This window comes from Gopherus flavomarginatus, chromosome 4 (assembly GCF_025201925.1).
Source record: "Gopherus flavomarginatus isolate rGopFla2 chromosome 4, rGopFla2.mat.asm, whole genome shotgun sequence".
Taxonomy (NCBI): Eukaryota; Metazoa; Chordata; order Testudines; family Testudinidae; genus Gopherus; species Gopherus flavomarginatus.
Genome location: NC_066620.1, coordinates 125,985,631 through 126,008,693, shown reverse-complemented (window position 1 = coordinate 126,008,693; position 23,063 = coordinate 125,985,631). Strand labels below are relative to the sequence as shown.

The 23,063-nt window shown below is 42.5% G+C and overlaps 1 long non-coding RNA gene across 1 annotated transcript in view; it reads left to right on the top strand.

Annotated features, from left to right (window-relative positions):
• LOC127049342 (uncharacterized) overlaps positions 1 to 23,063 on the top strand; it is an 85,138-nt gene that overhangs the window by 10,554 nt on the left and 51,521 nt on the right. Inside the window, exon 2 of the long non-coding RNA XR_007773935.1 lies at positions 20,725 to 20,955. This is a non-coding gene — a long non-coding RNA (uncharacterized LOC127049342). The remainder of the gene's footprint in view (positions 1 to 20,724; positions 20,956 to 23,063) is intronic.

Here is a 23,063-nt window from a genome sequence, read left to right as displayed (position 1 = left end):
TGTTTGGTGTTTAATGTCATTACTTCAGAAATAATGAAAATCCCTTTTCTTTGTGGGAGGCATTACTCTGTCAACATGTGTTGGTTCAACAACATGTTTTAAGTCTTTCATTCATCTCAGAGACTGCATTTAATGCTTTATAAAGTTAAACCGTCTGGGTCAAATTCTGCTTCTGTGCAACTGCATCAAGAGTAGAATCCAACCCTAACTACCAGAGAGATATTGACAAATTGAAGGAAATGCAGAGAGGAAGGGGAAACGTTAGTAAGGGACTGGAAAATGATTTGTGATGAGAGAGGATTTTAAAATTATAGATAGGGTAAATTACAGCTGTGGAGGGATATTATAACTCTCCCTGAGAATCTGAAAGTTTTAAGTTCCAAGGTGTGGTTGGAGATATAATTAGAAGTAGTGGGATGAAATTGAGAAAAGGAAATTTTAGCTTACATATTAAGTTGCTCAGAGTGAGATCTATCAAACTGTAAAAATAGTTTTCTACAGGCAGTGTGAGTAACCATGTTGCTTGAGATGTATAAACCTACACTAGGAAAAGTACTTCAGAATATACATAAAGAACAATACCGTATGAACTCTTTGATTAGATAGATCATCAAAACCATCCATCAGTTATTTCTGATCGCTAATGTCTTTGATTTCTGTTTAGCAGTGTTCATGTAATGAAAAGTAGCTATATTAATTGTGAAGGGGTCAGGCCAGATGGCTACAGGAGAGCTGTTTTTTTTTTTTACCATATGTTTTAAACTGACCTGCTGACTCAAGTGTAAATTATTCTGAAATGAAGAGAGGAATGTTTTTTGGTGCTTTTAAAATTATGCAGCTCTCACATACAATCCTCACTGGCTTCTGATGCACTCGTGTACTTGTCTTTAAGGTTTTCATAATAAGTAAAATTAAAGTGAAGTAAAGCTAATTATATATTTTACAGCTATTGTTCAAACAAAACTCCTGTTTGTAAAATTGCAATAGGAGATCCTTCATTTCAGTTGACGCGTCCCACCACCACCAACACAAATCTAATATTCATCATCTTAAGTAATATTAATACACCAGTTTCCAGAGGCAACTGGCAAACAGCGAGCTATATTTGGAGGGTTTTATGAAGGTGGGGAGTGTTTTCTGCTTCTTTTACAGCCATTTGTTTCTGATTCAAAGTCATCATTTCAGGAAGGCAAAGCGAACATATCTAAGATTAATAATGTAAACCGTTGCAGAGACTATGCATGTTTTCAGAAGAAAATTATGTTGACAGAAAGTAACAGGAGTACAAACAATCTATTTTTTACACTAGTAGTAGGAAGTCAAACCAATATTAGGTGCAATAAGTCAGTTTGAACACAAATACTAGACACATTTGCAGATTAACCAGCCTATGTGCAAAGTTTAGGGGATGTGTACACAGAAGTTGGGATGTGTAATTCCCATTTTAGGTAGACCTACACACTAGCTCTGCTCAAGCTAGCACATAAAAATAGCAGTGACTCAGGTTAGCCACTCCAGTATGTACTCAGGGGATTGTGTGAGATTGTAGTTGGGCAGCTCCCCTGAGCATCAGCCCATGCTGACACAGCCACACTGCTATTTTTAGCATGCAAGTACATCTGCATGAGCTGGGAATCACACTTCCCAACTGCTGTGTAGACATATCCTTAGTGTAGTCTCATTATATATGGTGTGAAGGGGTCAGGCCAGGTGGCTACAAGAGAGTGTTAAAAGGCAGATATATTAGTCCCAGATTAAGTTGATCCCTTTTCCCTGGGTAAGGTAACAGGGGCAGTTCCAGAACAAGCAGGAACTTTTTGGAACCAATTAAGGCAGGCAGCCTAATTAGGACACCTGGAGCCAATTAAGAAGAGACTGCTAGAATCAATTAGAACAGGCTGGCTAATCAGGGCACCTGAGTTTAAAAAGGACCTCACTTCAGTTTGTGGTGTGCATGTGAAGAGTTAGGTGCTAAGAGTGGGAGGGTGTATTGCTGGAGGATTGAAGAGTACAAGCATTATCAGACACCAGGAGAAAGGTCTTGTGGTGAGGATAACAAAGGTGTTGGGAGAAGGTCATGGGGAAGTAGCCCAGGGAGTTGTAGCTGTCATGCAGCTGTTACAGGAGGCACTCTAGACAGCTGCAATCCACAGAGCCCTGGGCTGGAACCCGGAGTAGAGGGCAGGCCTGGGTTCCCCCCAAACCTCCCAACTCCTGATCAGACACAGGAGGAATAGACCTGGACTGTGGGCTCTACCAGAGGGGACAGTCTTTAGGCTGTTCCCTGACCCACGTGGTGAATCTTTGAGGTGAACAAATCCACCAGTAAGCGCAGGACCCACCAAGATAGAGGAGAAACTTTGTCACATAATATATCTTTTATAGGTCCTAGTCCTTCTCCCACTGATGTTAATGGGAGTAGATGGGCCTACAGTATACATTTTGATCTAGCTTAAGATGTGAAAGGATTAGAAGACTTTTTTTCTACACCAACAATAATGGCCCAATTCCATTTACAATTAAATTGATGAGTCTCTTCCTGCACTTCACTAGGAGTTGGATCAGGTCACAAGATAGAATATATCCAAAAATGGTGTGGTACAGTTACTACTAAGGCCTTGGCTACACTCACACTTTACAGCGCTGCAACTGGGGTGTGAAAAAACACCCCCCTGGGCGCTGCAAGATACAGCGCTGTAAAGCGTCAGTGTAATCAGGGCAGCAGCGCTGGGAGCGCGGCTCCCAGCGCTGCACGCTACACCCGTAAGGGATGTGGTTTACATGCAGCGCTGGGAGAGCTCTCTCCCAGCGCTGCTGCTCTGACTACACTCACACTTCAAAGCGCTGCCGCGGCAGCGCTCCCGCAGCGCTGCCGGGGCAGCGCTTTGAAATTCCAGATGTAGCCATACCCTTACTCTTACTTCAAGACTGACTTGCAAAAAGGTTCATAGATATTTGTTTGGAATAGTCTTTTTATTAATACAAAATGGAAATTATAGCTGTTAATTATAGAGTTATGTTAATGTTCACTTTTTATTGTTCATCTCAAGACTGCATCTGTAAAAACATATTACAAAATTAGAGCTTTAAGAAGCTCTCTCCTATAGTCATTTTATTTTTTAGTGAGTGATTTAACATATCTGATTAGAAGCCCCTTGTTTGTGAAACCTCGCCTGGCATATGTGCAAAAACTCATTAGGAGTCAGCAGTGAGCTGTAAGTCTTAGCTTGTGTGCATGATGTACAACATATTTCATGTGTTAATAAAATATTTATGCTTCCATGTCAGTATTTCCACATTACTTTGCCAATAATGAACTATAACAACAAAAAGTGCAGGAAGAGTCCACGTTTGTAAAACCCAGGCAAAGCGTAAATCTCACTTTCACGTTCTAGGGAATGACATTTTAATATATACAGCCACTCCTGGACGATATTGTTATACTAGGGCCCAGTTTTGTCCCTGTTACAGTTAATGGCATAATTTCTAACTACCTGATTGGTATGTAACCTATGTTTAGTACAGCACAAAAGAGAAAATTTGTTTCTAATTCAACTAATGCTCTAGGACCTTAAAATGTACAAAATTCTTCAGAAAATCTGCCTTCAGTGGGCCCACTGACTGGTTCAACATATTCCATGCACTGAGACTAGAAATCTTAATATTTTAGGGCTAGATTGATGGAATTACTTGTGGAGTAAGGGCCTCCTCAGTGTAAGTAAGGGGAGGGGGCAGACTCTGCCCCTATGTAAATAGTTCATTTTGTTAGTTTTCTCATTAGTATGAGTATCTCATTTGAGTACAGCCTTGGTGCTCATATTGCAGCACATAATATATTGTCTTTAGAAATTTAATTTTGAATTTATTAAAAAAGAGTTGTCATTTGGGGGCTAGTTTTATGACCCTCCTCAATAAGCAGCTCATTGTGGATTAAAAGTGGAGTGTCATGTGGTATCATTTAACCCTGGCTATTGTTACAGATTTTTCAAGGTTTGTGAGAGCGTTGGGACATTTCTAAGAAGACTGTAAAACAAAAAAATCTCCAGTCCCCAGTTGGGGGATAGTTTACCCATCTGTGTGTACTATAATGGTGATGATTGCTATCATTATGATTGAAATACAGCTCCCATCATCCCCCTTTTTCAGTCACATGCTTGGTTTCCTGCCTGAGCCAGATAGCTTTGGAAAGTTTCCGCAAAATCAGTTAAGCTAGGTTGTAAAAACAAAGGCAAAACCAAACACTTGATCGATGTGTTCGAAAGAGAGAATTTGTCCCTGTATAACTCAACGATGGCTTGAATGGATTTTGTTCAAGCCTGTGTTGTTGTATACATCACAGAGATTTAAAGAACAACCCAAGTTTCAAGGAAATTAGTTTAGTAGTTTTAAATTCTAAGTGTTAAATACCTAGTAGGATTTTCTGTGATATGTTTTTCTGCTCATTTTAAAGTGGCTTAGTATATTGAGGTGCTGTGAAGGCCTATGGCTTTACTTAAACTTGTAAAGAATTTGAAAATATAAATCAACCTTAACAAGCTTTTGGAAATCTGGAACAAACATTTTCATCATAGTATCGGTGCTCTCGAGAGGCCACAGGTGCAGCACAGATACAGCACAATACAAGATTTCCCCCCCCCACCACTCTTTTGGTTTTATTTTTTATTTTTTGAAAGATAAGTAGACATAGGCGGCAAGTTATATACGTTTGTGGTGCTCGGGCACCAGGAATATTCTCCCCCACCCCACCCCTGCATGGAATATTCCCCCCCACCACATCCCTGCCTGGAGCGGGTCCTGGCCTCCGCCTACCACCCCTCCTCCTGCGTGTCATCGTCCCCCCCACCCCTTGCCGCGTCCCTGCCTGAAAGAAAGCGGTGTGCTCCTCTCCCCTGCCTGTTTGTGCTGCTGGTGTAGCACATTCCTACATGGAGCGGCTCCCGGCAGAACTGCTGTCTGCTGTCCTAGTGCCTGCCATTCACTAATGGCAAGGCAGGCTGCCCTTACCCTGCCCTTCCACCCTAGCCCTGAGCCTCTCCAACACCCCAAACCCCTCATCCCCAGCCAGAGCCATCATCCCCCTGCACCCTAATCCTCTGCCCCAGCCCTGAGCCCGCTTCTGCATCATGAATCCCTCATCCTCAGCCCCACAGCTCTTACCCCTGCACTCCCTCCTATTCCCAACCCCCCTCCCAGAGCATGCACCCTCTCCCCCTTCCCACACACCCCTTCTGACCCCCCAAACTCCCTCTCAGAGCCTGCACCCCTCACCCCTTCCTACAGCCCCAGCCCAGAGCCTGCACCCAAACTCCATCCCAAAGGCTGCACCCCTCCTGCACCCTAATCCCCAATCCAGGACCTGCACCCCAGACCTCCCCTCCCAGAGCCTTAGGCAGGTGGGGGGCGGAGTTTTGGGGGGCAGAGTTGGGGGGGGCGGGTTCTGGGCACCACCAAAATTTCTACAAACTTGCCACCCAAGTAGATGATCCTTAATTCCCTTAGTTGTGGTATTTTCTTGTAGGCAGTGGATCTTGAAGAGACTAGGGGCTTTGTGGACTAGCTCAGGGAACACATTCCATTTGGAAGGTGCATAATAATGAAAAAAATGCAGAGACTGTTGTGAGAGGGGCTAAGAAAGAGTTGTTGTTGCCAAGCAACATCCATCATTAACAAAGGGGTTGATGGGAGAGTTATGTGATAAGAGACAAGACTAGATAAGTGTCAGCCTGGGCTCAAACTTAGCCCACCTCTAGGAATAAGATCAACAGGTAAAGATTTTCTGCCATTACCAGTCTGGGTAGGGATCTAGAGGTGAGAGGCATTGTATCCTGTTGTTAGCAACAGGTAGTACAAATAAATCCTGATCATTATTTTGTTTTGCCTCATGAACATCTACATTTGTGTGTGTGAAATGCACATCTGACTCTCTATCAGAAATTCCTTTTTAGGAAGCTGTGATGTTATGTATAGTCAAGCCAAGGACATGGGTGTACTCGTCCATTTTCAGACTTTCACTTCTTGTCCCAGCTTTGTACCTACTGAACATTAGTAGTATATAGCTCGATAGCATTCATCACCATGTATTTTTGAGAGGTTTTGACGCCCTGTTTTGAGCTTATATCCCACCCTCCATTCCTGTTTCTGTTGGTGTTGAGATTTGGCACTGGGGGCCATTTTTTATTTTTTGTTTTGTTGGGGGAATGTTGGGTGCTTATGCTTTGATACATTTGGTTGATTTGTTTAGAGAAAAAGGTTGAAAGAATAGAGTGAGAGTATGTAAAGGAAAGGAGCTTAAAGATTTGGTTAGGTTTAGAGGAAGAAAGAAAAAGTTAATATACACAAGAAAGAGTGGTTAGGTTTAGTAAGGAGAGATGATTTTAAAGGACTAGTTTGGAATGTTATTAAAGAATAGAAAGAGAGCACTTAAAGAAAAATATAGATTTTGTGTTTAAAGGGTTAGTTTGAAAGAATAGAGGCAAGTTATTAAAGAAAAGAGATTTTTGGTTAGGTTTAGAACCTTTTTGAAAGGAGAGTTGGTTTTAAAGGCCTAGTTTGTCATGTTATTAAACAATAAAAAAAAATTTAAAAAGTTTATTAAATATAAGGGTAGGTTAAGAAAAGAGCATTTAAAAAGTTAAATAAAAGAGAACAATATAAAGATAGGTTAAAAGAGAGCATGGCAGAAAAAGGGACAAGAAAGCCCTTCGCAGATAGGCAGCATGTGGCTGAGTCAGAGAGAGAGAGAGATCTAACCTTTGTGACTATTCGTGGGGAAAGAGAGAGCTCCCAAGGCTCACAACCCCTCAGGGTGATTACTCTGGCGGGCCGCTTGCCAAAGGTTGCTGATTCCTGGGCTAGCCAGTGATCCATGCACTATGGTCTGCCTTACCAATGCTCTAGGGCAGTCATTCTCAAACTTTTGCATTGGTGACCCCTTTCATACAGCAAGCCTGTGAGTGTGACGACCCCCACCCCCTTACCTTAAAAACACCTTTTTATATTTAACTCTATTATAAATGTTGGAGGAGAAGTGGGGTTTGTGGGTGGAGGCTGGTCTTGTGCCCCCCCCATAATAACCTCGTGACCCTCTCAGGTCACAACCCCCAGTTTGAGAACCACTGCTCTAGGGGGTCACCCCTTCAGTTTTCTGTGTTGTTGTTTTTTTTTTAACACAGACTTCTTTCCTAACTTTTTAAACACTGTTAAAGTTTTTACAAATGGTGAGATTACATTGAAAGACACTTTGTGAAAGTTATATCAAGTATTCTATTCCATTTACTGATTTGTAAAAGACGAAAAACCATCGCTTTGTGACTGCATGATGCTCAGAGATAGCCTATCTGAAGAACACCCCCCCACCACTTGACTTTTCCCCCATACTTTTAACACTTGCAAAACATGCAGTGTTTCATTATATTAAAAAAACCCCATGAAAATACAGCATTGACTGAGATGTAACATAACATGACTTTTCTTAAGGATATTCTGTATGCAGTGATGCCTATTTGAAGCATTACGTGTTCGTTTGTTTTGTTTGTTTTTTTTTTTAAGTTTAACATGAAAAAGCAGTATTGACTGAGCTGTAACAAAACAAGGCCACTCTTAGGGATATTTTGTAGAAGTTTAGGTTACTAAAAAGGCTTAAGATACTAGCCTGTCCTTTTAAAAATAGTGTTTTTAAAGTACCAAAACAGCAATTGATAAGAATATGAAAACTGGCAATTGAGGGGAGTTTACATATCTTTTATTAAAAAAAAACAAAATTAACAAAAAAAAAATACATAATATTGCTTTTTAAAGTTTGGATTTATACAAAAAGCACAAGAAAAAATTAGCTTACATAAAAAAGTTAGCTGTTTTTTTCCTGCTAGAGATAAGGAATCTGCCCCCACCACCGCACTCTCTTCTTTTCTAATATTTTTTTAAAATCTAACAAATTTACAATGAATTTAAAACTTTTTTTTTAAAAAAAGCCACAGAGATCAGGCCATGGGAGTAGGAAAGCTGTCTTGAGTTTTAGGGGGAATGTTGATAACTTTTAGTGAAACGGTGTTGTAGGCAGCCATTCTGTATTAGTTGTTATGCTTCAGCATGGGCAAGCGTTCGTCACTTGGAAACACTTTCCCACTTTGAGGTATTATCTACCCCATCCTATGGCCTATCAGACATACAGTAACTCCTCACTTAATTTCCTGGCACTTAAAGTTGTTTCAGTCTTGCATCCCTGCTCAGTTACAGCACATGCTCCATTTAAAGTTGTGCAATGCTTCACTATAATGTTGTTTGGCTGCCTGCTTTGTCCACAGCTGGCAGCCCCCCATCAGCTCCCCTACACCCTCTCCCCCACAGTGCCTTCAGCCTGCCAGCAGACCCCACGGATCACCACCTTCCCCCTCTTCCCCCCACCTCCTGCCTGCAGCAATCAGCTGGCTTGTGGCTTTCAGGAGGGATGGGGGAGGAGTGGGGACTCAGCGTGCAGGCTCCCTCTTCCTCCTCTGATTCCTGAGTGAGGGGGAAGGAGCGGTGAGGAGAAGAGGCGGGTGAAGGGTGGGGGTTTGAGGGAAGGGGTGGTGTGGGTGGGCCAAGGGTTGAGCCCCCTGCCCATGATGGGGGAAGCTGCTGTTGCGCAATGTGCTTCTTCTAGCCTACAGCACCTTCAGCCTCCTTGCCTGCTCATTGTCTCCACTGCCAGTGGGCTGTGCCTGTGTGGGATAAGGTGGGAGTACCTCCCAATTATAGTACTTTAAAGTATGGCAAGAAAAAAAAATTCCCTGGAACCTAACTCCCCCTCTTCCCCCATTTACATTCATTCTTATGGGGAAATTGGATTTGCTTAACATCGTTTCACTTAAAGTCGCATTTTTCAGGAACATAACTATAATGTTAAGTGAGGAGTTACTGTATTAACAAAAACAAACTTAAAGATACTTTGTAGCAGTGCCTGTAAAGCAACAATTACAGTTTTGTTTATCAGTATCTTGTCTAAGCCCCTAGAGAATATTTTTTGTTTTGTTTTCATAAAACACTTTTATGCAAACTGTAACCCTAGATGCTGTACATCATCAAATAATAAGAACCAGTAGACGAGAGACCTGAGACATTGTTGAAATCAGAAGTGTCATGATTAAGTCCCAATGCCGAGGGCCGGGTGTGGGGAGGAGGGGAGAAGGACAATGAAAAGGTACAGCTGAAGCAGAAGACGGTATGCTTTAAGAGGGGTTCTGGTGCTGCTTTGCAATGGTCCAGATGCCCCAACAGCCTATATTCTTCATACACAAGTGCCAGGGTTGGGTCTGGTGGGTGGGTTTTTGTTAGAGGAACATGCCACTCATATATCTCTTGTTGTAGTTGACAAATTGTAACTTAACTGCACATATATTGCAAGGACAACCTACTTCCCTTTTGACAAACCCCACACCCCTTCAACGCCATAAAAACACGCTTCGCACTGTTATTTTCACCTGACATTTTATTTAAAACATGCATCTTTATTTTATTTTACAACATGCACTATTTTATTCCCAAAACACGCTCTAACTTTTTTTTTTTCTTAGCAAGATTTTGTACTTTGCTGAACAAAGAAGATGTTTTTAACACTTATCTGTTGGTTTGATGGTTTAATCTAAAACACTATTTGGGTCCTCGGCCTCTGTCACTTTGTCTACCAATTCTGCCTCTAGAGTGAAATGTTCCTGGGTTAAACAGAGGCACTGCAGCACATATCCCAGCATGATGATGATGATATTTAACACACTATTCATATGCAAAGTACTGCTAATTTATTTAATTTTACAGTGCACCTCACCTACTGGTCTTTAGACCAGTACATGCAGTCGTGATGCTCTGACTGGGGGCATCTATGGTGCATCCAGGGCAATCCTCACTTTATTTCTCTCTCAGGCAGTGCTTGATAATTCCGTGCACAGCCGCTTGCACAATTGTACACATAATGGTTTTATGGTTATGAACTCGCAAAGGCTTAATACCGAATTTCTCTTTCAACTTTAGATAGTGCAAGCCTATAGAATAAGCATCCTCCTCTGTTTTGGTATTCTGTTGAGCATCTGGTTTTGCATCTAGGCAAAAACAGATCGGGTCCAATCCACTTGCCCTTCGGCACTGTCGGTGTCCAGAACCTACAAGTCCTCTGAAGAACCATTGCTCAGCTGCTGAAAAATTGACAATAAGAAATACGTGTAAGGTATCTTTGTAGTTTTTCATAACATGATCTAAAAACCTTATACACTGTTTGTCGAGACCCCTTCTGCGTGCAGCTTTTAAAAACAACAACAACCAATGCAATATGTGTCTGTGCAGGCTGAAGGAAGTCCCAAGGAAGACCATCGGCAGTCCTTCAGAGTTTGACTATGACTGTCTTCCGTAAAATGATAGCCAGTTACTGCTGGTGGATCTGCAGGTGGCTAATGAGGCCGATACAGGACCCGCAGATCTTGTCGCAGTTGGGGCAGACATTTCCTGGTGGAAAGGGTGGATCTGGATTGAGTCAGGCTGTGACATGTTCTTTCCTCCTTTCCCACTTCTCCATTTTCTGTTGTCTTAGCTGGATCTCGGATCTGTACCACAATGTACTCTTCCATTTTGGTCTGTTGAGGGCTTGTGTTTCCCATGCGTTTATGTCAATATTGCACTTCTTCCTGCTGGCTTTGAGGGTGTCTTTGGAATGCCTTTTTTTTGCCTGTCCCAAGAAAGCTATCAAGTCCCACACCTTCCCAAAGGTGGGGGTGGAGGGCAGGAGGACCTTCAATCTGTTTAGTGACTCCTATGGGTGTTTAGTTCCAGTTGTGGAGTCTGCAACGACTCTGCTTTCTCTGGGCTTCTCCAAGGGAGAGTTTGGAAAAGAGGGGGTTTCTATGCCCTCCATATCAAGGTGGTTGGTAGGGGAGCCCAGGCCTTTCCACTCAGTGAGGCTCCAGCCCGAAGCACTGTGAGAAACAATTATGTCGAGCATCTAGGAGTGGCTTAAGGCTACCTCCCTAGGCCACTTCCTACTTCTCACTGTTAGCCCAAAGTCTGCAGGTGGGGATGGACAGGGCTGCCTGATCCCTGGATTGCTTCTTAACCCCTTCAGTTCCAGTGTGAGTTTTATATATCCCATCACAGTCCAGTACCTTGTTCTTTTAAAGATGATCCTCCAAAGTACAAACCAACTCGTGGGGAGGAGTAGCTTAGCGATCTGAGCTATAGCTTTGCAGTTCCTACCAATGTTTCCTAGAATCACAGATTTGAACTCCAGCCTGGTTGACTCAGCCTTTAGTCCTTCCAAAGTAGATGAATGGAATTGTATATCCTGTTTACTGTGTTTACATTATTTAGAATAGATTTTTCTAAATGAGGTCCTGTCTGCACTGTGTGGACAGTAATGCCCTAGTTCAGCAAAACACTTAAGGAATTGTTTAATTTCACCCGTTGAGTAAAGTACTTGGGCAAATGCTTGAGCATGTGCTGAAGTGCCAAAGACTTTAATGACTTAAGCACATGCTTAAACTTATGCATGTGCTTAAGTGTTTTTACTGAATAGGGATGAGCTGCTGAATCAAGACCTAAAATCCCATTTTGTAACAATAGGGGTTTGCTTCAGAGCTTTATTAAAAAATTATCTTTTCCCCCTCCTCCCACTTTTTAGCTAGTGTGCGCTGCACTGTTTGACTGGTTGGTGCTCTGCACAGTGGGTGTAGTTCCACCACTTTGCGGTGGTGCTGTGGGTAATTGGTAGAACGCTTAGTGGTCTCTTGGAGGAAAAGGATTTATGACCATATAATAGGCCAGTGTTTGTTTTCCACTTTTAAGTTACTAGAAACATATTTTCAAGTAAATCAGGACATGTTTTATACAATTTGGGCAGTGGCAGAGTGAAGCAGGTTGTCGCAGACAGTAGGTAAAATTCACCTTTGGAGGGCAGAAGGATTGTTGCCCTGCTCTGTTACCTGCTAGTTTGAGTCTCCATTTCACAGGGGAGGGGGGAGAAGTTTATTTCTCTTTGCCACTTTACATTGTTTGTGGCTGTTGCTCTCAGGGACTTTGCTGGCAGAAAGTAAGTGCATAGCCTTTTATTATCTGTTCCTGCTCATCAGGTACATGGACAGTCTGGGCTTCTTTATATAATGTTTAATTATGTGGGTGTTGTTTTTGTGCACCTGAAAACTGCCAGAATGGCAGCTCTGAAAACAGACATGCTCTCTCCACAAAACAATTAAACAATCAAACAATCAGCAATGGCAGTGAAAGCTTCAGTGCATTCAGAGGTAGTAAAAACTGCCTTGCCAATGTGAAGGGACGGTTGTCCCATTACTAAAACTTTGTGGGTTTGGTTGGTTGGAGGCCCCCTCTTCTCCCCCCACCCCATGCCAGGAGTGAACGGAAGGGCTGAAGAGGAGTTAGGATCCTGGGACTGACAGGGCCTCTGGATAAGCAGAGGGCCAGTGAAGTGTAGACAGCATCCCAAGTCAATCTGATTGATCAGAGAGTGAGGTTAATCAGGGAGCCTCAGCTCAAGCCCTGGTCTCCTTGTTTGCTGTGGAAGAAAACACAGAAAGAGCAGGGCTGGAAGCCAGCAAGAGCAGACCAGTGTGAGAGGCTAGAAGGGAGCTACCTTGTGACATGTGCAGAGAGTTGGTGCGTGGGGTTAGGATCAATGCGAGGAACGGGAACCCTCCGCAAACAAGGCGACAGAATCAGCCAGGCAGGGCCCCACGGAGGGGTGTGAACAGCAGCACTAGAGATGGGGGGGAGGCCTTGTCATAAACAGATAGCTAAGGGTTAATGTCTCTTTCACCTGAAGCACCTGACCAGAGGACCAATCAGGAAACTGGATTTTTTTCAACTCTGGGTGGAGGGAAGTTTGTGTCTGAGTCTTTGTTTTCTGTCTGCCTGCTTTCTCTGAGCTTTGGAGAAGTAGTTTCTACTTTCTAGTCTTCTGTTTCTAAGTGTAAGGACAAAGAGATCAGATAGTAAGTTATATGGTTTCTTTTCTTTGGTATTTGCATGAATATAAGTGCTGGAGTGCTTTGATTTGTATTCTTTTGAATAAGGCTGTTTATTCAATATTCTTTTAAGCAATCGACCCTGTATTGTATCATCTTAATACAGAGAGACCATTTGTATGTATTTTTCTTTCTTTTTATATAAAGCTTTCTTTTAAGACCTGTTGGAGTTCTTCTTTACTTCAGGGAAATTTAGTCTGTACTCACCAGGGAATTGGTGGGAGGAAGAAATCAGGGAGGGGAGATCTGTGTGTTGGATTGCTAGCCTGATTTTGCATTCCCCCTGGGGGAATAGGAAAGTACTTTTTGTTTCCAGGATTGGGAACAGAGAGAGAGATTCACTCTGTTTGGATTCACAGAGCTTGTGTCTGTGTATCTCTCCAGGAGCACCTGGAGGGGGGAAGGGAAAAAGGATTATTTCCCTTTGTTGTGAGACTCAAGGGATTTGGGTCTTGGGGTCCCAGGGAAGGTTTTTCAGGGGGACCAGAGTGCCCCAAAACACTCTAATTTTTTGGGTGGTGGCAGCAAGTACCAGGTCCAAGCTGGTAACTAAGCTTGGAGGTTTTCATGCTAACCCCCATATTTTGGACGCTAAGGTCCAAATCTGGGACTAAGGTTATGATAGGCCTGTAGGGAGCAGCCTGGGGAATCAGACACGCGATAAAGGGAGGGAGAAACAGTCACAGGGACCCCACTGAAAGAGAGTGAGTGGAGCAGCTGGGTGGGGACTGAGCTGCAGAGCCCAGTAACCCCCACCACTATTATCATACTGTTCTGAAACCAGCACTGCAGGGAACCATGACTAGCACCAGCCAGCGGAGTTCCTGGCAGCCACAGCCCAGGGAGAAAGCAGCAAGTCCTGTGTGGTAATTTCAGCTGGTTCTATGGGGGGCTTTTCCAGTCCAGTCCTGAGGCAAAGACCTGCATGAGCTGAGCACAGCCTGGACAACAGTGGCCTCCACCTTGCAGCAGTCAAGGGAGTTGAGAGCTCAGAGGAGGAGGATTTTTTTAAAATCCTTCTCAGTCAACCTTTGACTATGAGGGATGGGGTGGAATGATGGGGTGTACTCGGCCAGAGCATTCACCTGCTTGAGAATTAGGTCATCTTCATTCACTAAAACCTACTGGGGAACAGCACCTGGGGACCTTACAAATCAGTTGCCTCTATTGTATAAGAAGATTTGGGGCTTTCACAAAGAGAGGAAAAAATGGGTGGGGGGGTCTGGACACTGCTGGGGTAACTTGTGTGGAACTCTGAGTGATGCCATAACCTGGTGGGTTATGTCCTCATCCCACACTGCTTCTGGGGCTACCAAACTGAAGATTTAAGTGCCCCAACCCCCAAAAATAGACTGTTACTGTTTAAAGTGTGTGTGTGGCGGGGGGTGTATGTGTACAATAGAGTACATAGTCTGGCGTGTCTTTTTGTCAGGGTGTAGGAAGTAGTGTAAGGATTGCTTTAGTATATTTTAAATCCTTTGAACTGCTTAGTATATTTTCAAAATTGCTAACAGTTTTTCTCCCATTTTCAGGCTCTTCCTCAGAAAGATAAATGTTTGCTTTGATCTGGTGTTTTGTGTGTGTGCCCATTTTAACAGTTTAACAAGATAGTTAGATTTTCAATAAATAACATACCCCTAGCTAGTAATAGAGTGGGAACACGCCATCTCACAGATAGATCTGATGCGGATAAGAGGAGCAACTGGGGAGGAAGGTGAGGTAATTTGGAAGCTCCTTCCCCATTGTCTCCACTGTTCAGTCTCCGTCCCAGGGTCTCATGAGCAACTGTGAGGTCCCTCAAGAGGGAGAATAATTGGGTTGTAGCCTCACACCAAATCCCAGTGTGAGTACCCAGTAGGCAAGGCCCAGCTGGTGTAGCCTCCCTAGGTAAATTGTTGGAAGGGAAATCCCCTGGAGTTACTAGCGTATCACCCCTTCCCACAGGCAGAGAACTATGCCCAGCCTGTTCCTCTGGGTAAAACCAGGGGTGGAGAGATGGGTTGCTTCTTGTCCCATCGAGGTAACATTTTACATTTCCCCTAGCCCTGTCACACCAACATGTGGCACTCTTGACCTGGAAGTACCATTGCTAGGGGTGAGATGGTCGTTTAACCTCTGTAACCATTTGGCTTTTGACCTTTCTGCTGATACTGCCAACAAGTCTGCCATTTGTAGTACGGAAGTGGTTTGGTGATGTTGACACTTGTCCACTGTGAAATGGACAAAGACTAGGATTTTTTCCAAACCTGAAGAAGAGCTCTAGGTAGTTTGGAAACATGCCTCATTCACCAACAGAAATTGGTCCAATAAAAGATATTACCTCATCCACCTGGTCTCCCTAAAGCCTAGGATAGCCTTTCTTAAAAGTAGTGCTTCTGAATAGATAGCTGGTTACTGATAATAATTTTCTCCATGTTTAGCAATTTACTTAAATTTAACTATTGGTATTTATAAGCCATAAAAATTATGGCACCCAGTAATATGAGTGTTCTCATATTTTGTTGCTTATTATTTTATTTATTAATATGCCCTAAGGAATTTACAATCTAAATTAGACTGATAACTTAGTCCATTTTGTTTGTAGAGTATTATCATAGAATACAGATAAGATGGAACAACTTTCACTTTAATATTATGATCTATCATAAGTCTTCTTCAAAGGGTGCTCTCCAAGGAATTCATGGAAGAAACAAGTTGTAAATAGGGGCTGGATTGAAGAGAAAGGGGATGGTATGGAAGGATAATTACAGTGTGAGAACAATACGAAGGGAATGGTTAGACAGGAGTCTTGGGGAAAGCAAAGGGAGCAAGAAAGACAAGAGAAGAGCTGTAAGCAGGAGCAGAAATGTGCAAAGCTTTTCAAGAGTCGTAGTTTCCAAGTCCAGTAGAGCCCATTGAAATCATCTAGTCTGACTTCCTGCATAACACTGGTCATAGGACTTCCCCAAAATAATTCCTTTTGTTTACAATAAATCTTTCAGAACAACATCCAATCCTGATTAAATGGACTAAAAGCTTGCTAACTGACAGCTTTCAACGTAATTGTAAAATGGGGAACCATTATCGAGCGGGTGTGTATCTAATGGGTCTTGCAGCAATCTGCTCTTAGCCTTATCCTATTTAACATTTTATCAAAGACCTAGGAAAAGACATAACATCATCACTCATAAAGTTTGCAGATGACTCTCAAATTTGGAGAGTGGTAAATAATGACAAAGACAGGTCATTGATGCAGAGCAATCTAGATCACATTGCTTGCATCCATCTTACCAACATGCATTTTAATATGGCTAACTGTAAACATACATCTAGAAACAAACAATGTAGGCCATACTTACATGGGGCACTCTATCCTGGAAGAGTGATTCTGAAAAAGATTCAGGGTCATGGTAGATAATCATCTGAATATGAGCTCCCAGTGTGGTGCTCAAAAGGGCTAATATAATCCTTGGGTGCATAAACTGGAATCTGGAGTAGGTGCATAGAGGTCATTTTACCTCTGTATTTGGCAGTGGTGTAACTGCAGCTGGAAAATTCTGTCTAGTTCTAGTGTCCACAAAAATTCAAGAAGGCTGTTGATAAATTGGAGAGGTTTCTGAGACAAGCCATGAGAATGATTAAGGATTAGAAAACATGCCTTATAGTAATAGACTCAAGGAGTTCAATCTATTTATCTTAACAAAGAGAAGGTTAAAGGATAACTTGATTAGAGTCTCTAAGTACCTGCATGGGGAATAAATATTTAATAATGGGCTCTTCAATCTAGGAGAGAAAGGTTTAAAACAATCCAATAGCTGGAAGTTGAAGCTAGACAAATTCAGACTGGAAATAACATGTACATTTTTAACAGTGAGAGTAATTAACCACTGGAACAATTAACCAAGGGTGGTAGTGGCTTCTCCATCACTGACAATTTTGAAATCAAGATTTTCTAAAAGAGATGCTCTAGTTCTAAAGGAATTATTTTGGGGAAGTTCTGTGGCCTGTGTTATGCAAGATACATTAGATGATCACAATGGTCCCTTCTGGTTTAGGAATCTCTGCGGGGGTGGGGTGCGGGGGTGGGAAAGATAACAAGTTAGTATGATATGATCGATTTTCCAGAAACCCATGTTTATTGGCATTAAAGAATTTAAGGAAAGTAATATAATTATTGAGTCCTGTATCAGCTGCTTCATTATCTTGCTCAGGCTCAATGTTAGACAGTTGAGCCTGTAATTACCTGCATCATCCCATTTACCCTTTTAAAATATTGGTATAACATTAACTTTCTTCCAGTCTTCTGGAACTTCTCCAGTGTTCCAGGACTTATTGAAAATCAACACTAACAGTCCAGCAATCTCATCAGACAGCTCTTTAAAAACTCTTCGATTCAAGTCATCTGCACTTGCTGATTTAAAAATGTCTAACTTCAGACGCTGTTGTTTATCATGTTGCTGAGATACTAGTGGAATGGAAAGAGTGTCATCCTCATATGATATAACTACATCATCTGGCTGATCTCCCAAATACAGAACTGAAATATTTATTGAACATGTCTGCCTTTTCTGCATCATTATTGATAATTCCACCATTTCTATGTAGTAATGGACCAATACCAATTAATTTTCCTCTAAGCAGGTCAGTTTTTGTAACCTGTATGGTCTTCTTCCTCAGTTGTGGCTTTTTGGGCAACAAGTTAAGTGTTCTTAAACAATTTTCAATTATAATACACACCTTTCTGATTTAAATTCTTCCTCTCAGTTGATTTAGCTTATAATTGTTTTCAGCTTTGTGAAATTGGTCCTTTTAAAGCCTCAAGTATGTGTGTGGGTGTATGTGTATGTATATATAATTACTGGTTTGAACTTTCTTCTGTTTGCCCATAACAGATGTGATCAAGTCATGATCACTTGCACCTAAATTAGCACTAATTTTTTGTGATCAGCTCCTCTTTATCTGTCAAGATGAGGTTGGATGTAGGAGTCCTCCCTGTTGGATGTAATGCTTTTTGAGACTATATTATCTGTAATATTTAGAAAATCCAAGGATGTTTTAGTACTGTCAGCATGAGACCTGTTTCTTTGTGTTCTTTGGTGGTCTGTAGCAGACACCAGCTAATGCTTGGTACTTTATCAGTTAGGACAACGATCCATAAAGCTTTCAAGATAACTTTCTTCGAAGTTAACAGTGACTTGGGAATGGGCCATTTTTTTTACATAAAGTGCCCCCCTTCCCCTTTTGCCCGCTTGATCCTTGCTATAGGTTGTAACCATTAATTTTAAACATTCCAGTCATGAATTATCCCTTCAGTAATATCAAGTAGATTGAATTTATGCTCATAAGTGAGTAAATACAGTTCCACTTGTTTATTATCCAGGCTTCTACCAATAGTGTTTAGGCACCTAAAGAATTTGTTTTCTGTGTGTCATTTGGTTTCTTGATTAATTTTATTCTCAACACCTACATTTTTGTGCTGTGTGCTCATTTCTTCCCTCTTTTACTTCCTCCTTTTTTGTTATTAATTTAACACCCTTCTCACTACACTAGCTGGTCTGTCACCTAGAAGTTTGGTTTCCCTTTTACTGAGATGGAGGCCATCCAAACTATATAGACTCTCTCCCCATAGAAGGTGGACCAACATTCCACAAAACCCAAATCCACCAACTTGTACCACGCACGTAGCCAGGAGTTCACTTCCAGAATCTTCTGCCTTCTGTCTTCCTTTGCTTGTGGGACATGAAGATCTCCAAGAAGCTCACTTGGATGTTCTTCTTCAGCACAATTCTGAGTACCCAGAAGTTGTTTATTATCTGTGAGAGATTCCATGACACAGTGTCATTATTGCCTATATGAATAATCCCCTATCCAATCTTAGAGTTGTCATAAACAGATAGCTAAGGGTTAATGTCTCTTTCACCTGAAAAAAAAGTAACCTGAAGCACCTGACCAGAGGACCAATCAGGAAACTGGATTTTTTCAACTCTGGGTGGAGGGAAGTTTGTGTCTGAGTTCTTTGTGTCTGCCTGAATCTCTCTCAGCTATGAGGAGGATTTTTCTATTTCCTGCTTTCTAATCTTCTGTTTCCCAGTTGTAAGTACCAAAGATCAGATAGGGGATTTTTATGTTCTTTTGTATTTACATGTCTATAGTTGCTGGAGTGCTTTAACTTGTATTCTTTTTGAATAAGGCTGTTTATTCATATTACTTTTAAGCAATTGACCCTGTATTTGTCACCTTAATACAGAGAGACCATTTGTATGTATTTTTCTTTCTTTTTTATATAAAGCTTTCTTTGAAGACCTGTTGGAGTTTTTCTTTAGTGGGGAAACTCCAGGGAATTGAGTCTGTACTTACCAGGGAATTGGTGGGAGGAAGAAGTCAGGTGGGAAATCTGTGTGTGTTAGATTTACTAGTCTGACTTTGCATTCCCTCTGGGTGAAGAGGGAAGTGCTTTTTGTTCCAGGACTGGAATTAGAGAGGGTTGACTCCCTCTGCTTAGATTCACGGAGGTTGCTTCTGTGTATCTCTCCAGGAGCACCTGCGGGGGGGGAAGGGAAAAGGATTATTTCCGTTTGTTGTGAGACTCAAGGGATTTGGGTCTTGGGGTCCCCAGGGACGGTTTTTGGGGGGACCAGAGTGCCCCAAAACACTCTAATTTTTTGGGTGGTGGCAGCAGTACCAGGTCCAAGCTGGTAACTAAGCTTGGAGGTTTTCATGCTAACCCCCATATTTTGGACGCTAAGGTCCAAATCTGGGACTAGGTTATTGACAAGAGTGCTGCATCATATCTCAGTTCCAGGCCCCCAGCCTGCCTGTCTTCATCTATCTCCAGACATGTAGAGTTCTTCCTTGACCTCTTGCACCTGGTGGTTACAAACTGCCCAGCCTCCTCTCTGAGTTCCTCCCTCTCCTACTTCTTGGTGGCCAGTTTTGTTCTTCCTTGAACCAGGTGTACTGATGTTTCCCAAACCCTGATTGTCTAGGAACTCCTCAGCTTCTCTGATTCTCTACAGCATCTTAACCCGCCTTTCCAATCCACAAATCTTTTTTTTTTTGCAGCACACCCGCTAACTTGCATTTCATATACAGGAAAGTCCCTTCTGCCCTCAGGCAGGAAAGAAAACATGGCACATGCATTGCAGATCTCAACCATTGTTCCATTGCTGGCCATTATGGAGTTGAATGTAGAGCTGGACCTGGAAGGAAAGTTTCTCATGCTCTCTTTCCAAACTCCATCTAAAACTCTCCTGTTAGCTGCCTCTGAGTGCTGCTCTCAAGTTCTCCTAGCAAGTTTCAAAGTAGCAGCCATGTTAGTCTGTATCTGCAAAAAGAACAGGAGTACTTGTGGCACCTTAGAGACTAACAAATTTATTTGGGCATAAGCTTTCTTGGGCTACAGCCCACTTCATCAGATGCATAGAATGAAACATATAGTAAGGAGATATATATATACACACAGAGAACATGAAAAGGTGGGAGTTGCCCTAACAACTCTAAGAGGCTAATTAATTAAGATGAGCAATTATCAGCAGGAGGAAAAAAAACTTTAGTAGTGATAATCAAGATGGCCCATTTCAGACAGTTTGACAAGAAGACATGAGGATACTTAACATGGGGAAATAGATTCAATGCATGTAATGGCTCAGCCATTCCCAGTCTCTATTCAAGCCTAAATTGATGGTATCTTGTTTGCATATTAATTCAAGTTCAGCAGTTTCTCATTGGAGTCTGTTTTTGAACACAGGTACACAGAGAATGAGCGGACAACCCAAAAGAGCAACCATACTTGAACCTGATACAGAAGCTTATGCAAAGGGGTGAAGGTATTTGATGAGGAGAACTATGTGGTCAGAGTGGTGGTGAAGATTGCTTTGCCAGCAGGATTTTGGATGGGCTGGCATGGAGTGAATTAAGAAGCTAAAGGCAAGAAGGATGCAGATTTCAGTAGCTGAGGTGGGAACTGACCGAGACACAGGTACGTGTTTTGGGTATGGGCAAGAAAAGGCAGATTTTGGCAATGTTGAGGAAGAACAGTGAACAGGATTTGGCAATTGCTAGAATTTTGCGGACGGAATGGAAAGCGGAGCAAAGTACGATGCCTTGCTGGTATGCCTTGGTGAGTGGAATGATGATGGAGTAACTCACAGAAGGTATCCCTCCCCTCACTTCCTGGGATGCATTGTAAGGTACTAGCAGAAAATTACTCTCTACTGTGAAATGAAAAAAATATTGAAGCTGCACAATGTCTCAGTTCAGCATTCAGAAGTCAATCTCTTTAATAATGCCATGAGAGGATGGCCTGACTGCATTGTCAGAACTGCAAATTCAGACTGCTGTGGCTATTTCCCTACCTTTTGGTGAATCTTTCATACATGCACCAGCCATCTGCAGATAATCTGTCTTTAGTGGATAACGTTCACCAAATGGAAAGTTTCTTGGTAGGGAAGTACAGGCTGTGATCAGGGGTTTTTTTTTGTTTGTTTTTGTTTTTCTTCCATGTTACGGACCATTACTTGAATGGAAGATTGGACAGAGGGGTCAAGAACCTTGGTAAAACAAAATCCAATATATTACAGACAGAAAGAAGCATCTAAGCAGCGGATAAGCAGAATGCTTCATTTGTTTTTATGTCTGTTGTGCTGCTGCTGTTAGCTTTGAGTCTGGATACCACTGGCTGCCTTGGTATTTTTGCCTTGTGAAGTTTGAGATGCTGAAAACTGCTGCATTGACAGCCAGTTATGTCAGGGACAGGAGATGTGTTGAGTTTGAGATTAAAAAAAGAAAATCCCTTCAATTTAAATTATGCAAACATGAGCAGGCAGCAATGGCAGAGTGTTCAGCCGTAAGCAAAGCTGATTGCTTCACCCATGCCCTCTGGAGCTGGTGTAAATTTCTCCATACGAATGTAAGGCACCTCATGTTCTAAGGATGACAAATAGACCTATAGGGCTCCAGAGATGGTTGCTGAACAGTCCTTTGAGTAGCTGAGCTCCCCAACTCTCAGTGAAATTAATCAAAATTGAGGGTGCTCAGCATTTGCAGAATTGATCCTATAGTTTGAGCCCTGCACAGATGCAAAAATGTGTACCGACATCTGATCTGTAAAAATTGTCTGTGGATATCTGTGGCTGCAGATATCCGTGGATTTGCAGGCTCTAAACAGCTTCACAGGTCATTGAGAAGCAGTAACACAGGGCTGTGTCAAGCTCCCGACCCCCAACCACCTCCACACTTCTCCCTAGAGACCTCCTTCCCAACCACGTACTCCACCCCCACAGTACCTCCTTCCCCGTTCTGGGTAGGAAGGCTACAATCCTGAGCCTCAGGTTCCGCAGTGCCCTCCCAGTGGCAGTGATGGGGGGTGGACTCAGACTCCCCTATGCAGCTGTGAGGGCTGTAATGCATGCAGATCCAGCTCGGGCAGAGAGCGTCAATAACTATTCTCTTCAAAGCACATGCCTTTGCCGCCTGCTAGTTTAAATTACAACCACACCTCTTTCAAAATAGCACTTGGTTCACTCCTTTCTGAGAGTTGTAATTTATCTCTTCCATCCAAGCAAGCGGGGACTGCAACTCCCAGAATGCCCAGCAGGTTATTCCCCTTGCTGCATGATTCAGAGAGCCAAGCTGGAGCCTGCAGGCTGGGTGACAGCTGCTCCATTCAGGTCAGTGTGCGCTGCAGAGCCCTGCGCAGATACAAAATTTGTATCTGCATCTGAGCTGTGATCCGCAAAAATGGTCCAGGAATATAAAGCAGATACCTGTGGATTTGAAGGGCTCTACCCATAGTGTGATTGGACCAGAAAGCAAAACAAGCACTTATTAAAATGACAAATCTGGGTAGGTAGTCTGATGGTAAGTGGAATGTAGCCCTCTAGGACTTTAAACTGTTTGTATTCTGACATGACAGTGTAATGATATGACCTTTGGTGGGACACAACTGAGAGTATCAATTCAGGACAAATTGCTTAGAGCAGGGCAGTTGCAGCCCAAACCTAGAGTTCCTTTACTATTAAGGCATGCCAAACCAGCCAAACAGAGAGGACTTTGGTTTTACCCCACTGGCTAACCAGAAGTCATACA